General features: G+C 47.1%; 1 long non-coding RNA gene across 1 annotated transcript; it reads left to right on the top strand.

Annotated features, from left to right (window-relative positions):
• Positions 1–869: 869 nt before the first annotated feature.
• LOC141728070 (uncharacterized) lies at positions 870–5,261 on the top strand. Its single transcript, XR_012578755.1, has 3 exons — positions 870–1,047; positions 3,333–3,436; positions 5,230–5,261. It is a non-coding gene; the product is annotated as an uncharacterized LOC141728070 (long non-coding RNA).
• Positions 5,262–13,345: the final 8,084 nt, after the last annotated feature.

Genomic DNA, 13,345 nt, shown 5'->3' with positions numbered 1-13,345 from the left:
TTCGGGGTCCCGCCGCCGATGCTCGCTGGTACACGTCTTGGGGAGACTCAAAGAGTCAGTCGAACCGAACCCCAGATATACTGTTCTTGGTTGGGGGAAGGGTGGCCGAAATTATGTTTCCATGGAGGGGAAAAGTCCATTGTTTTCATGGCCGAATGCTCCCAGGTACGTTTACTCTGGGCAGGTTCTCCCCCTTCCCTGAGTTGGGAGGGGGTACAGTCCCAGTCTCTGGAAGGAGGTTGCCAGGGGGGTGCCATGGGGGTGCCAATAGGGTGCCAATAGGGTGCCAGAGGGGTTCTTGGTTCTTTGATGAGGGGATTCGCATCTCTGTTGTTCCGTCACGGTGGTTGAAGACAGGCAAGAGGGGTCTTCTCTTGGAGGGGGGGAGCCACCCCAGAGCTCAGTCCAGCCAGGCCTGAAGTTTGGAAGAAAGTCCAGTTCCATTGTTCAGAACAGGGCAGCATGCCCCTTCGAGTACAGCATGGCATGTTCTGCAGACACCATCTGTAAACACACTAAATACGCATGAGACTTTCTTTCCCAACTGGCTCAACAGTTTTTAACCCTTCGGTGGTCCTTTTCTCATGACAATTGTGAGGCAAAAACTGAACGATTTCCAGATGGACTTCCACAATCTTTCTCTGAGTAAATACTGTGAAAGAAACTGAGTATCAGACAGTGCAGGGAGACTGAATTCTCCCTCTTCCGTGCAGGCAGGCCTTGTGTACAATGCTAACTTTGGGTTTCCCTGAGCACAGAACCTTGTGCAGGTGTCTGAAGGGGCAGGGAGAGCCCAGGCTCCTTCCCCCAGCAAGGGCAGGGAGCAGCTCTGGCCAAGGCCGGCGCTGCTGCTGCTCCTTGTCCCTGTGCCCAGGGTTTGCTCTCTCCTCCCCAGCAGCCGCCCCGCCCCGTGCGCGAGTGTGCGGCCCAACTGCTCCTGTCCCTGATGGAGAGAATTGGAGTCACCCAGCTCGCAGGCACCCCCAGGGCTGAGAGGCTGCCACACGTGGCAGGGAAGCTTGCTCAGGACTGCCACAAGGACACAAGGTAATGATCTTCATTTCACCTCCCAAAACAGGAAAACCATTTTGTGTCTGGCTATAAAGGTGAAACCACACAAGAGTGGAAACTAAAGGGAATATGAAGTTACCTCACGGTGTGAATAAGGGTCATAGAATCATGGAATATGCTGAGTTGGAAGGGACCCATCAGGGTCATCGAGTCCATCTCCTGGTGATGTGCAGGACACCCCAAGAGTCACTCCATGTGCTTGAGAGCATTGTCCAAACTCTTCTTGAGCTCTGTCAGCCTTGGCACTGTGACCACTGCTCTGGGCTGCCTGGGCAAATGGCTGTACTGGGAAACCTGAGGTTGGCCAGCAAAAAGGAACATTGCCAACTTTTTCCTGTGGCTTGAAGGATTCTTTACGGAGATCAAAAGATCTCAGATCAGCCAGTCCAACAGTTTTCATTGGCCTTAGGCACCCAACACAAAGCCAAAGTGTTGGCTAATGTTCATCACTGAAGGATCCCAAACATGCATTTCTCATTAACTTCAGACTATCCTAGAAATATTTCAGGGGTCTTTAGCCAACATATTCAGTCTTACTAAACCCATTCTGCAGATTTCTAGTATACTGTTATCTGTGGCTCAGTGAATTCCACATTTCTTCTTGAAGAAAACCTGTGGTTTCCTAGTGGCAAAATCAACCCAAACCACCAAAATCCCTTTCCTTTGGTGATGAAATTCCCATGAATAGCTGCCAAGAACACCAGAGCAACTAGCTGCCCCTCTGCATACACATAGTATAGAATAATCAAGAGGATGCATGAGGTGTTTTGTCTTGGCTTCCCTGCCAGTTAAAGAAAGGCAAATTATTGTGCAATGGCAGCAAGACACTGCTAATGGGCTCTGACAACAAAGCAGATGTGTTTTGCTTGTTCCTTGGGATCCTTTGATGCCACAGAAGCACACCCCCAGTTTCAGAGTGAAATGGTATTTTTCTGTTGCCCCACATTCTCCTCTTGCCTCTTGTGTTCAGCTGACAGCACTGTGCAGTGTCAAGTGAGGTAAATCTCCCTCTTTGCTGAGTAGGCAATGCCTTCTCCTGCAAGGTTTGCACCTGATGAGTTTAAGGTATCAGCCTCTTCTGTTAACACTCTTCCTGTGTTTGTTCACTTTTCTTTCACTTCCTTCCTTCCTTCCTTCCTTCCTTCCTTCCTGCCTTCCTGCCTTCCTGCCTTCCTGTCTTCTTTAGGCCATATGGACAGGAGATGGTGAAGATGTTGCTCAATCATCAACAATTTGAAATGCTTTTGGAACAATCTCTTTCCCCCCGTGACCTGGAAGATATTCTGACAAGAATTAAGAAGAAAGTAAGTGCTTGGCAGGAGAAATGTCTCCTTTGTGCAATTATTGCCACTGCTATTATGAGATCAAACATACCCAATCTGTCTTTAGCTCATTCCTCTTCTGCTGAATCATTTTGCTCCTGGGAATGAGCTGTTAATCCTCAGCCTGTTCAACTGCAGACCACAAAGGAACTGATATTATCAGGGAAAAAGTGGGGTTTTGAATAATTTAAATATCGGTCGCAAAGAGGAAAGGGAAAGAGGAGAAAATGGGTTTATATTTAAGCGTAAGCCCCCACTATGCTCTCCCTACTCTGCCCCTAGTAAAGCAATTAAGTGAGAATTGTGCTTCTGAAGATAACAGAGTCTTTACAAAGGACACTGGAAGTAGCAGTACCAAGAAAATTCCCAAATTTACAAAAGATGTCCAGGTCAATCCTAGTTACTACAATGACTGTCTGTCTTTTGGAAATACTGCCCTGCTATCAAGCCCTGTGGAGCTGGAAGAAGCTTGGTGAATTCAGCAGCATCCAGTGGAAAATCCATTGTTTGCTTGATGGGGAGGATTTTATTTTTTTAAGCAACATTACAGAAGGGAGCCTGCCTTTGTGCAGGCACAGGGAGAGTTGAACCAAATCAACTTCCAACACAATGGGCCAACCCCCAAAGAGTCCAGTTTGTTCTGCTGCTTCCTTCACGAACACTCGTTGCCTGCCAGTTTGCATTATTTCCATTTATGCTCAAGACTAAGGAATTTGGGATTTTAGATTGCTGCGCAGTCTGGTAGCACCCATAACCTGCCTTGGGCTATTGAAAACAGGGAGTTGGCATTACTGAATCTCTGGTCTGTTTCCATCTGTAAGTTAGGAAATGTTTCCCTAAGCCTTGGTAGCAGTGATCCTGGTTCTAACTTGTGTTTTCAACAGGGAATTTCCTGTTTTATATTCTAAAGATTGATGGGGTTTCTCTATGTCGTTATAGGGGATGGAAAACCAGAAGGCTGAAGGCCCATCTGTCAAGGAGCCGGTGAAGGAGAGGAACGATGGCTCAAAGGAGCCCCAGGCCACATTGTCTGCTAGCAAACGGTACTGAGCACTTTTCTTAGATGTGACAAAGCACATGACAAGCTTTACATGCCTCTTCCTCAGGAAAAACTTTCTGGCAGAGATGACCAATGCCACAGATTGTTTTCTTTCCCTACAAATGCTCTAGGATAAAAAATGTCTTGTTCTGCATTGTGCTGAACACAACTTCTCTGGAGGGGTTTCCACAAAAATGGAGAGACAGACAGACACCCATTGGTTGCAGCTCAGACGATCCAGTGCAGTGGGAAGGGCAGGGCTGTGGAGGCTGGGAGAGGGCCAAGTTTCTGTTGCCTGACTTGGCACAAGTAAATTCAAACAGGGCTTTTCTTTCATCTGAGTGGAGTCTTTTTCAGATGGGTGTTTTGATGAGAAATCTCAGTCTGGAAGCAAGATGCCATTCCACAAATGCAGTTCTCATCCGTATGGTTTGGCCTGGCTGAATCATGGTTTTCTTGCCCTCAAACAGTACCAAGTTTGAGTCGTAAGGCAAGGCAATTCCTGAACAACTTCAGTCAACAGGTGTCTGAATGTGGACTTTTGTCTTGATATTCCTGTCCTTCATGTAATTTGCTTGATGGACAGCATGTTTGGTTTATGTCCCCCTGTGCTGCAATCAGCATTTAAGACAGGAATTTGCTCCTTGCTGTCTCTTCATGACAGCTGCAGAGCCACTTGTACCTGTTCTGCTCTGATAGCAGAGGGGATTTATTTAGCTCTGTCCTGCTCAGCAGTGGCAGGAAAGTGACCACATGCCTCAGTAGCACAGCTGGCATCTTCCTGTGCTCATGGAAGAGACAGGTTGATCAGGAGAATCGTTCCCAGTGGGGTTGTGAAGCTGTGCATCTGGTCTCTAGGGAAGCAAATGAAATGTGAGCGTAGTTCTGGGATGTCTGGCTTTTGTTTTTATCTCTGTTACTGATTTTCTGAATCCTTCAAATGTGGCCCTGTTTATCTGTTCAGATGCATCTGAGCTACTTTTCCAGATTGTTATGCCTGGTTGTAGAGACACTTCTCCAGAGTGATGGGTTCCCTTATTCTAAGCCACACACGTCCCATATGAGGAGGCATTTAAACTTGGAAGTAGTGTCTCTCTTGCTCCACAAAGCAATGTGACCTGTGTGCCCTGGCAGCCATCTGAAGATAGATCAGATGCATCTCATCCTTGGTTTTCCTGAGTGAGCAGTGGTGAGAATGTCACTTGCCAATTGTCTCCTGTAATGATTGTCATGACGTCCATGTTGTTCTTCAGACCCTCATGACTTTCCAGCTTGAAATCACATAACTAGGAAAGCTGCTCAAGATGTTTTGCTCACAATTTACTGAAGGTATTGTCTGTGGCTGCAGTTCTCTCCATAGACAGCAGTAGGCACAACTTTGCCAGGCATTGTCCTGGAGAGGAATGTTAGAAGATCAGAGAAAAGAATGAGAAACAATTCTTATCTTCACTTGCTGCACCTGTTTTTGTGAACATGTGGAATGTGTCATAGAGATTTATTTACCAAAGGGTGATTTCTTAATTGGCCACTGGTGATGGTGTTTTGGATTCAATTGACCAATCAGGTCTGTCTGTATCAGACTGTCTGTACAGGCAATGAGTTTCTGTATAGTATAGTATAGTATAGTATAGTATAGTATAGTATAGTATAGTATAGTATAGTATAGTATAGTATAGTATAATACAGTGATTGAGCAGCCTTCTGGAATCATGGAGTCAATGCTAATTATTTCCTCTATGGGGATGCCATGCTATGATAATTATAACCAACAGGTCCTCATTTGGTTTTATTTCCCAGGGTGAAATCTCCCTCTGATGGACACCTCCTACACTCTGCAAAAGCCCAGGTCACGTCACCTCCAGCTGTGGAAGAAACAGAGCTGCTCCAGCAGCTTTACCATCTCCTGGAAGCCAAGGGGTTTCAGACATGGATGGAAGGAGTGGAACTCCTCCAAGACCTGTGCAAAATCAGCCCCCAGCTCATCTCCACTAACATTGCCCAAGTATGTAGGGTGTCTTCACTGCTCTTTTCCTTTAGCTCCTTTCCTAAGCCTGTAGCAGCAAAGTTAATTCAATGTGTCTTGGCACTCTGTCCTGGCTGTTTGGGACACGCTGGTCCCTCTCACCCAGAAAAAATTTAATTCACGTCCAGGCTTCAGGACAAGTTATTTCAGTCCAGCTGTATTTGTCTGGCAGGTGCCTATTGCTGCTGTTCATCAGATGATGGCAGAATTTTCTGCTGGTGTAACTGCTGCTCTCTCCTACTCCCAGCTGGGTGAAGTGAAGGGAATCCAGACCCTGAAAGCATAAAAATTGTTCTCTAGAACAAAAATGGGTTTGCACGGGGAAGAGAAGTATCAGGCTGGGTTGGTTTAAACCCAGTTGTTTTTCTTTAAGAATACTTCTATATACTCCATCTTGTCTTACACAGGCACAGCTCTGGCTACTCATTTCCATCCTTGTTCCTATTCCTCTTGGTAAAGACAGTGCTCTCCCTTCTTGGGGGGTCTTTTTTTCTCTTTGGAAAAGGAGGAAAACAGCTAAGGACTCATCTCTGCCTTCTCCTCCCAGTAGCTGCTTTTTCCCTTTTTCCAGGAAAAGGTGCCTGATAATGGGGCTGTCAAGGGACTGAACCGGCTCTAATGAGAGCTGTACAATACATTACATTTCAGAAGTCCACCTGTTACTTAGAGAAATGGTCCGGATCCTGGAAGAGTTGATCAGAGCCCTGCACTTCTCCAGACACTGGCTCAGAAAAAAACAAAAGAAAACTTAGATCTCCTCCAGCCACAGTTTTAGCAAAATCATAATTGGCCTCAGTACTTGAGGCAACTGTATAGAAAACTGGGCATTGTAAACATCTGCTTCCATTCAAAGCAAAGGTACTCTTTAGCATTAATAAATGGAATTAATTTAATGATTTATAGATGGAGAGAAATACTATAGGAACTATTCTGTCCCCAGCCAAACCTCTTAAAAACAGAAGAAAATCTTTCAACCAGCATGAGGTTGCACCACCATTCCAGTGAGTGGCCCCCAGGAAAACAGTGAAATTGTGCAATTGAGTGCTGACCTGACAGAAAGGATCACTTTCATCTTTGACATTGCTGACTGCTACAGCCACTCTTCAAACAAGGACATTTAAATCCAACTTTCACGTTGCTTGCTCTCTTCACAGATTTTTGATTATTTTGTCCTGAGAATATCTGACAGCCACAAGAAGGTGAAGCAGAGGGCACTGGACGCGCTGGCTGAAATCACAGGAGCCCTGAAAGATGCCTTGAACCCGGTGATCATTGGTTTGGTGGAGGGAATAACAAAGAACCTGAACTCACAGGATCCCTGGGTTCGTGGGGCAGCTGTGAAAGCACTGGAAGAATCCATTGCTCATTTGGGTAAGGCTGAACCCTGGCAGGGACTCTCCTCAGCTTCGTCTCTGTCTCTCCTGCACAAGAGAGCGCTGAGTGCCTTGACAGCTGCTCTTGTCTGTGGAACACTGCAGCTGACACCCACCAGAGGCTGTGCAGGTGCAGTCCTTGTGCACCATCCCCAACAGGCTGGAATGGGATCAGCATTTCCCAACAGTGCCAGGAGCCCTTGGCTCTGTACAGCTTGTCTGAAGAGCAAGTCCTGGACTGCAGCTTTGCTACAGTTCAGAGGCAAAGGGAGTTGTGGAGTTTGCTTGGGCCCCGTCTGACTTCCCAAATGAACAGCTTTGCTGTTGGCATGAAGCCCCAGCTGCTCTGTGATCTCAGGAACTGCCTGACTCAGTGCCTTTCTGTGACCCAAGTATGGGGCTCTTCCTTTTTGCTCTGGGATGCAAAATCTTTTCACTGCTTCCATGAACTCACGAGGTCCCTGATGTGAAATGTTTTAACACAGCTCCCGCTGCAGCAGAAAAGTTTGGATTTACTAATGCAAAAGCAGAGCTTTTCTTTTGGAATTTAAAACCCTGCCAAGCAGGCTGGAAGGAAAGAAGAAAAGGATTCAAAATCCGCAGAAATGTACTTCATTTTATAAAATGGGGTTGGCCCTGCCCTATCCCTCCCCACTGTCCTTTCACCGGTGACCTGAGCAAAGTGAGCAGAAACATGTGTTTCACTTGTAGATAAAGTGTCACTGCTGAAAGAGTTCAGCTACCAATGGAATCACCTGAGAGGCCAAGCCCTGCTGGATGTCACCGAGCCTATCACAGGTATGGCCTCCCCTTCTGAGCCCAGAGCTCTTCCCAGGGAGCATTTACAGGGAATGCCTGTGAGCAGACAGCAGAGCAGCTCCTCCAAACCAGGAGGGGCTGAGCTTGTCCCTGCTGCCCCATAGCCAAGGCAGGTGGGTTTGGCAGGTTTTCCCTGGCTGCTGCAGAGCTGGGCAGCATCTGAGATGGGGCAGCGCTCGGCCTGGGGCTGAGCTCTCACTGGGGCACCTCAGAACCACCTCCAGCAAAGGGAGGGCTAAAAATGCCCCAGCTGGCTCCTCTCTGGGAATCTCAGGGACATCTGTGATCTTTGAGGGGAAATGGTGGCAAATGCTGTTTCAGGGCATCAGTTTGTTTTGTCCTCACAGAATTCTTGTTTCTCTCTTGGAAAGTTTTGAGGCTGAACCGTGCAGGGCCTGGGGGTCACAGCTTAGGCCAGAACTCAACAGAGGTATCAGAGGCACGGGTTAAGTGCAAGGCAGCCTCTGGGGCACAGGGACAGAAGCAGAGTGCTGAGGCTCCCTGCCTGTGCTGTCACAGTGGCCTTGGACTGAGCCTTTCAGGGTGTGCAAACAGTGTCTGCCTGGGCCAGCGCTGTCCAAAATGCTACAAATGCAGCTGATAATTGATTCCTCAGAGGAGCTTGCTATGTCAGCAAGAGCCAAGGAATGGAAAAATATAATATTAATATATAGCAGAGAAGAGGATTGATAGCCTTGCTTTAACTGGGGCTAAATCCACTGCTTATTATGCCAACATCTTTGAATGCATGGTTTAATACACTTTGTGTCGTCATTAGGAATCTCAAAAGGGCATGTTCAGCAATTGGGAATGTCAAAGGCCCTTTAAAGAGCATTTGAATAAAGTAGATCTCCAGCAATAGGGAGTTTGGTTTAGCAGTTCTTTTTATCTCTTTTTCAAATAAAGGAATTAACCATAAATTAGGGCTTCTTTAGAAAGAGATGTTCTCTCTGAGATTTAGTAGGAACAGACAGCTGTTCCTCACGTTCTGTAGTTACCAATGTCTTTAATTACATTTAAACTCAAATGAATTCCCATTTTAAAATGGATACCATAACCCTTTCCTGCTTAGTAGAATTGGTTTTTGGTACTTGCATGAGCTCTTTCAATGTTGATGACTGCTGATGGATTAACAGCATAGAGAAAATGAAGTCTCTTCCACCACAGAATATTAAATGGCTGCTAGATAACATTTTGTCTGATCAGAAAATAAGAATGGTCTCCAGAGAATTTCAGGTTTTTTTCTCTCAGCCAAATCTGCCATGCAAGAAGCCAGTTGTTAGTAAATATTTGTCTGTGTTTGATATAGTTCAGTTCAGAAAATGGGCAGAGAGATTTCAGAGACAATATGAGAAAATATTCATGTTTTGGTTACATTTCACTCCCCTGCGTAGCATTTTTCTTTCTCTATGGCCCTATTTGAGTGGACATTATAAGAAAAAAATGCCATTAACTTTGGGAGGGGAAGTGGCATTAAAATGTGGAGATGCCCAAATGCCAGGGCAATGGGGTCTGGGTAATTATCTAAGACGCCCTGAGGTTTGAAGCAGCTCTTTGTTGGAAGCCCCAAAAGCCTTCTGCCAAAGACCCCAGCTGGTCACTGATGTTTCTCATCCAGCTGTCAGGCAGCAGCCATCTCTGGTGGGCTGGAGTTTTGAGGTGTGTTCTAATCCTGCCCTTTGCTGTGGCCATTGAGCACAGGGAAGAGCCAGATTAGGCATCTGGCACTTGGCATCAAAGTTACAAAACTTGAATCATCCCTTTTATTAGAAATCTCTCCATTTCCTCTCTATGGTGCATTTCCAAATCTTCAGTGTTGGTTTAGACAACTTCTTAATGGAAATCAAATTGGACATTTCATTCATTGTTCATGCAGAGATTGTGAAATAATTTAGTAAAGGTAGGAAGTCTGCTACAAGGACAAGGGCTATGGTTGGAGCAATTAGTGCTGAGGGATGGGTGGTTCTGTTTCCAGGATGCTCAGCTGCTTTGCCCATTTCTGGACCAAGGGGCTCTGGGTGCTATTCTGCTGCTCTTGGCCAGAGAGGCTGGCAAGAAGCAGAAGCAGAGGCAGATCCTTGTTTGCAGTGAGGCTGGTGGGTAAGGAGCTGTGTCTCTGTCCTGGCAGTGCTTGTGCAGGGGGTTCATGCCAGGAGCCCTGAAGTCGCCCAGCGCAACGCCCTGCCCGTGCTCTGGTCCTGCCTGGGGAACAAGGCGCTGCCTGTGCGGAGCGCCAACGTCCGCACCGTGGCCACCAAGCTCGCCTCTGCCCTCTGCAAGGTGATGGGCACCCAGCTGAAGGAATGTGCTGCCAGCAAGCCTCCACGTGTGCGGGAAAACCTCTCCAAAATGTTGGGCTGGTGAAGGCGAGATGTTCTCCAGAAAGCTGAGGAAGCGCTGAGTTGGACACCTCTGGATTTGCCTTTTGAGCTGTGCCAAAAATGACAAAATCCTAAGGAAGGGCGTGCATCTGCCCCTGCTCTCTCCATTGCCCTTCCTACTCATGGCATGGGGGGCCTGAAGCAGCTCCAGATGGAGGACAAGGTGAAGGCAATCATGGCTCAGCCTCACACAGAGGTGAGGGGGGAGCTGGGCCAATCTCTGCTGGGAGGAAGGGTCTTGTGGCAGCCCAGAGAGGCTGTGCACATTGCCAGGGAACAGCTGTGCCCTGCATGTGCCCCTGCAATGAGCTGTGCTGCTGCCAGTGCCCCTGGAGCTGTGGGGCTGCTGAGCTGTGGGGCAGGCAGAGGAGCAGGAGGGTGCATGTGCAGCTGAGCCATTCCTGGGGAGCACAGGGCTCTGGGCTCCCTGCTGTCCCAGCGCAGCCCAGAGGCCAGGCTGTGCCTGTGCCAGCTCTGGGCAAGTGGCTCAGGGTTTGCCCTGGCCTGCCTCAGTGTCTGCCAGCAGGAGCATGTTTCCCTGTGCAGCTGTTTAGAAGTTTGCAGGAAAGGTGTCCCATGAAATATGGAGCTTCAGCTGCTTTAGGTTTGCATGGAGGCCTCTGTTAAACTTTGTGTCTCCGCTTTGCAGATCTGACTGGTTACAGTCTTACCGAGAAGTTTTCTCCGGACACTTCCAATGTTCCCTCACCCACAAAGTCCTCGCCTCCCATCCAGAAGAGCTCTCTTTCCTCCAAGCTCAGGAAGAAGCTGCCGCCTGTATGAAAAGTGTTTGAAGAATAGGATTGATGCATTAGGCTTGATAGTTACAGCTGTACATATGTTCTGATCTTTAGATGTAGTTTTCAATTAATGTCTTTTGATTCTGTCTTTAAGTTTTGATGACATATTTTTATTTGTATATATTTTATTTTGATGATGAAAAAAGTAAATAAACAAATAAAATTTAAATAAACCAAGAGGAGAATGTGAGACCAGGACCTGCTAGCCTAGAGATTATGGGAGTGCAGCTCACTCAGTGTGCCAGTGTCTCACCACATCCTTTCCTCATTGGGCCTCTCCTCTTCCTCTTTGGCCATCTTTTCTTTGTGTCATTTGTGCTGCTCTTTGTTACTTGGCATTACAACAGGGCCACCATTGACCTGTTTGGGGGACAGTGGATCCAAAAGACCCTGTATAGTCAAAGATTTTCTACCTAGGTGTGTTCTGTGCTCACCAAAGGCCTGAGCAAAGAAACCAAGAGAAGTGTGCCCAAATCCCAAAGCTTTGCTCCTTTGCAATCTCCCACAGATCTGGCTCACAGGTGTCTTCAATCACAATTTCATAGGTAAGAAGAGGTCATGTATTTCACTGGGAAATGATGCACTGCTTTGGCAATCACCCGTATGTATATTTACCCAGGACAGTAGTGCAGCTGTGTTATTTGCACCTTGTTTGCAGAAGATCATTTGGGATGTCCTTTTTGTATCTCATGCAGAAAAGGAGCTCTTAATAATACCACACTACTTAAACCAGATTGTGATGTAGCTCTGTAGTGGTTCACAATGAAGCAGACTGCCTGCGGTGTCACTGCCAGCCCTGCTGAGCCTGTGAGGGACTGTAGTGTATCCCATGCCTGTTTTACCTCCAGGCAAAGCTTGGTTTTCCTTATTAGTGTGGAGTAAATACAAGAGTAATAAAATGGACAATTAAACTGGCCACTTTGGAGGATATGCTCATGCTTTTGCATGTCAGTCCTGCATCTCATGCTCCCAAGGCTTGTTATTCATCATGAAATATTTTAACAAAAAACCTCAGCTCTCATGTTACATCTGAATAAAATTGCATCTGCTGTCAGGAACAAGACAAGAGCCTTCCGACACTCACTTGCAGCTGTCCTGGATTGCTGCAGCCCTTTGTGAAAAGCTGCTGCAGACAGAGTGTTTGGAGTTGGTTTGGGCCTTTATGAAAGATCTGTGGAGCAGTGTGCAGGGCTCTCCTGGCAGGAAACTGTTTGTCCAAGCCCAGGGACACGGTGCCGGCAGGAGCGGAGCGGCCCCGCTCCCAGCCCGAGAGTCTGTGGGCTGAGCCATGCCGGGGAGAAAAGGCAGCGAGGGGCTCCAGCCCAGCTGCTTCACTGCCCTGCCCGCTCCATGGAGCTCTGCCATGGGAGAAAGCCAATGCTGGACGAGCCCCCGAGCTTCCATCAGCTGCTGGAACTGCTCCGTGACAGTTCCTGTTCTTCCGAGAGAGACCCCGGCGCCTTCTTGTAACGCGTGTCATGGGGGGATTCTGTTTGTTAATAAACTGTTGGGGGTTTTCCACTTCCATCTATTAGGAATAATTTCCTATTGCTGGAAAGGGATTGTTGGAACACTTCAGAGGAGACAACTTATTGCACAATATCCTGTTTGAAGTTGTCTCAAACTGTGTGAGACAGATGGCTTCACACAGGAGCATCCCCAAGGCTGCTGAGGGGAAGGCACAGAGGAAGACAAACCCAGTATTTCTGAAGGAACTCTTTGATGCCAAACCAACCTGAGTTGTCAAACAGCAGACCTGACATTTCGAGACATGGGCCAAAGGGGAAACCTTTCAGTGTGTTTGGTCCAGGCTGGGTTATGCTTGAGGCAAAGGTGTGTCAGTGTGTTGGATAATACTCTTTTCTTGACCTAGAGATGGGGCAACTGAGAGGTGTTTTAAAAACTTTTATTCCATTTTCAGTCTCATGAGAAGGGTTAGACAATACAGATTTTGTAATTCATGCCATCACAATCAGAAGCCAACTACTTCCTAATTATAATACATTATAAGCGTTTCTTGGTCTATCAGCCTTTTGCCATGCCATGTTGTAGACGCCTTAAAGCCAATTATTTAAATCTACCCCTCATGGGTCCCACTACAATGCATCTTTCATAGCTCTGTTTTTCCAAAGTCTTATTTGCAAGGCCATCTTTTGAAACTTTTTGCTAGCTCCATTTCTCTCTCAACAATATCTGTCCTATTCCATGGCATTTTTAAGTTAGTATTTCTTGTCTCAAGATTTATATACAGATTCCTACTGTGTGGGCCTTCTACTAGGCCCTAAAAACTTTCTACAAACCCATTTCCCACATCAGTGCACTTGGCTCCTTCTCTCCTCATTGTGCCTGGCAAGCACAAGAGCCCAGAGCTCCTGTAGAACCCATCACAGCACTCACTGGGAGCAAACTTGTGTCCAGTCCTAGCCTGGAGCTGTGGTGCCCAGCATTCCACCACAATGCAATGAGGAACTGTTCCTGCTCTTTCAGAAGGAGCTAAGGAGCTTTGTCCTTCAGATC

Source organism: Zonotrichia albicollis, unplaced genomic scaffold (assembly GCF_047830755.1).
Source record: "Zonotrichia albicollis isolate bZonAlb1 unplaced genomic scaffold, bZonAlb1.hap1 Scaffold_83, whole genome shotgun sequence".
In the NCBI taxonomy this organism is placed as follows: Eukaryota; Metazoa; Chordata; class Aves; order Passeriformes; family Passerellidae; genus Zonotrichia; species Zonotrichia albicollis.
This window is presented reverse-complemented; position numbering and strand designations above follow the sequence as displayed.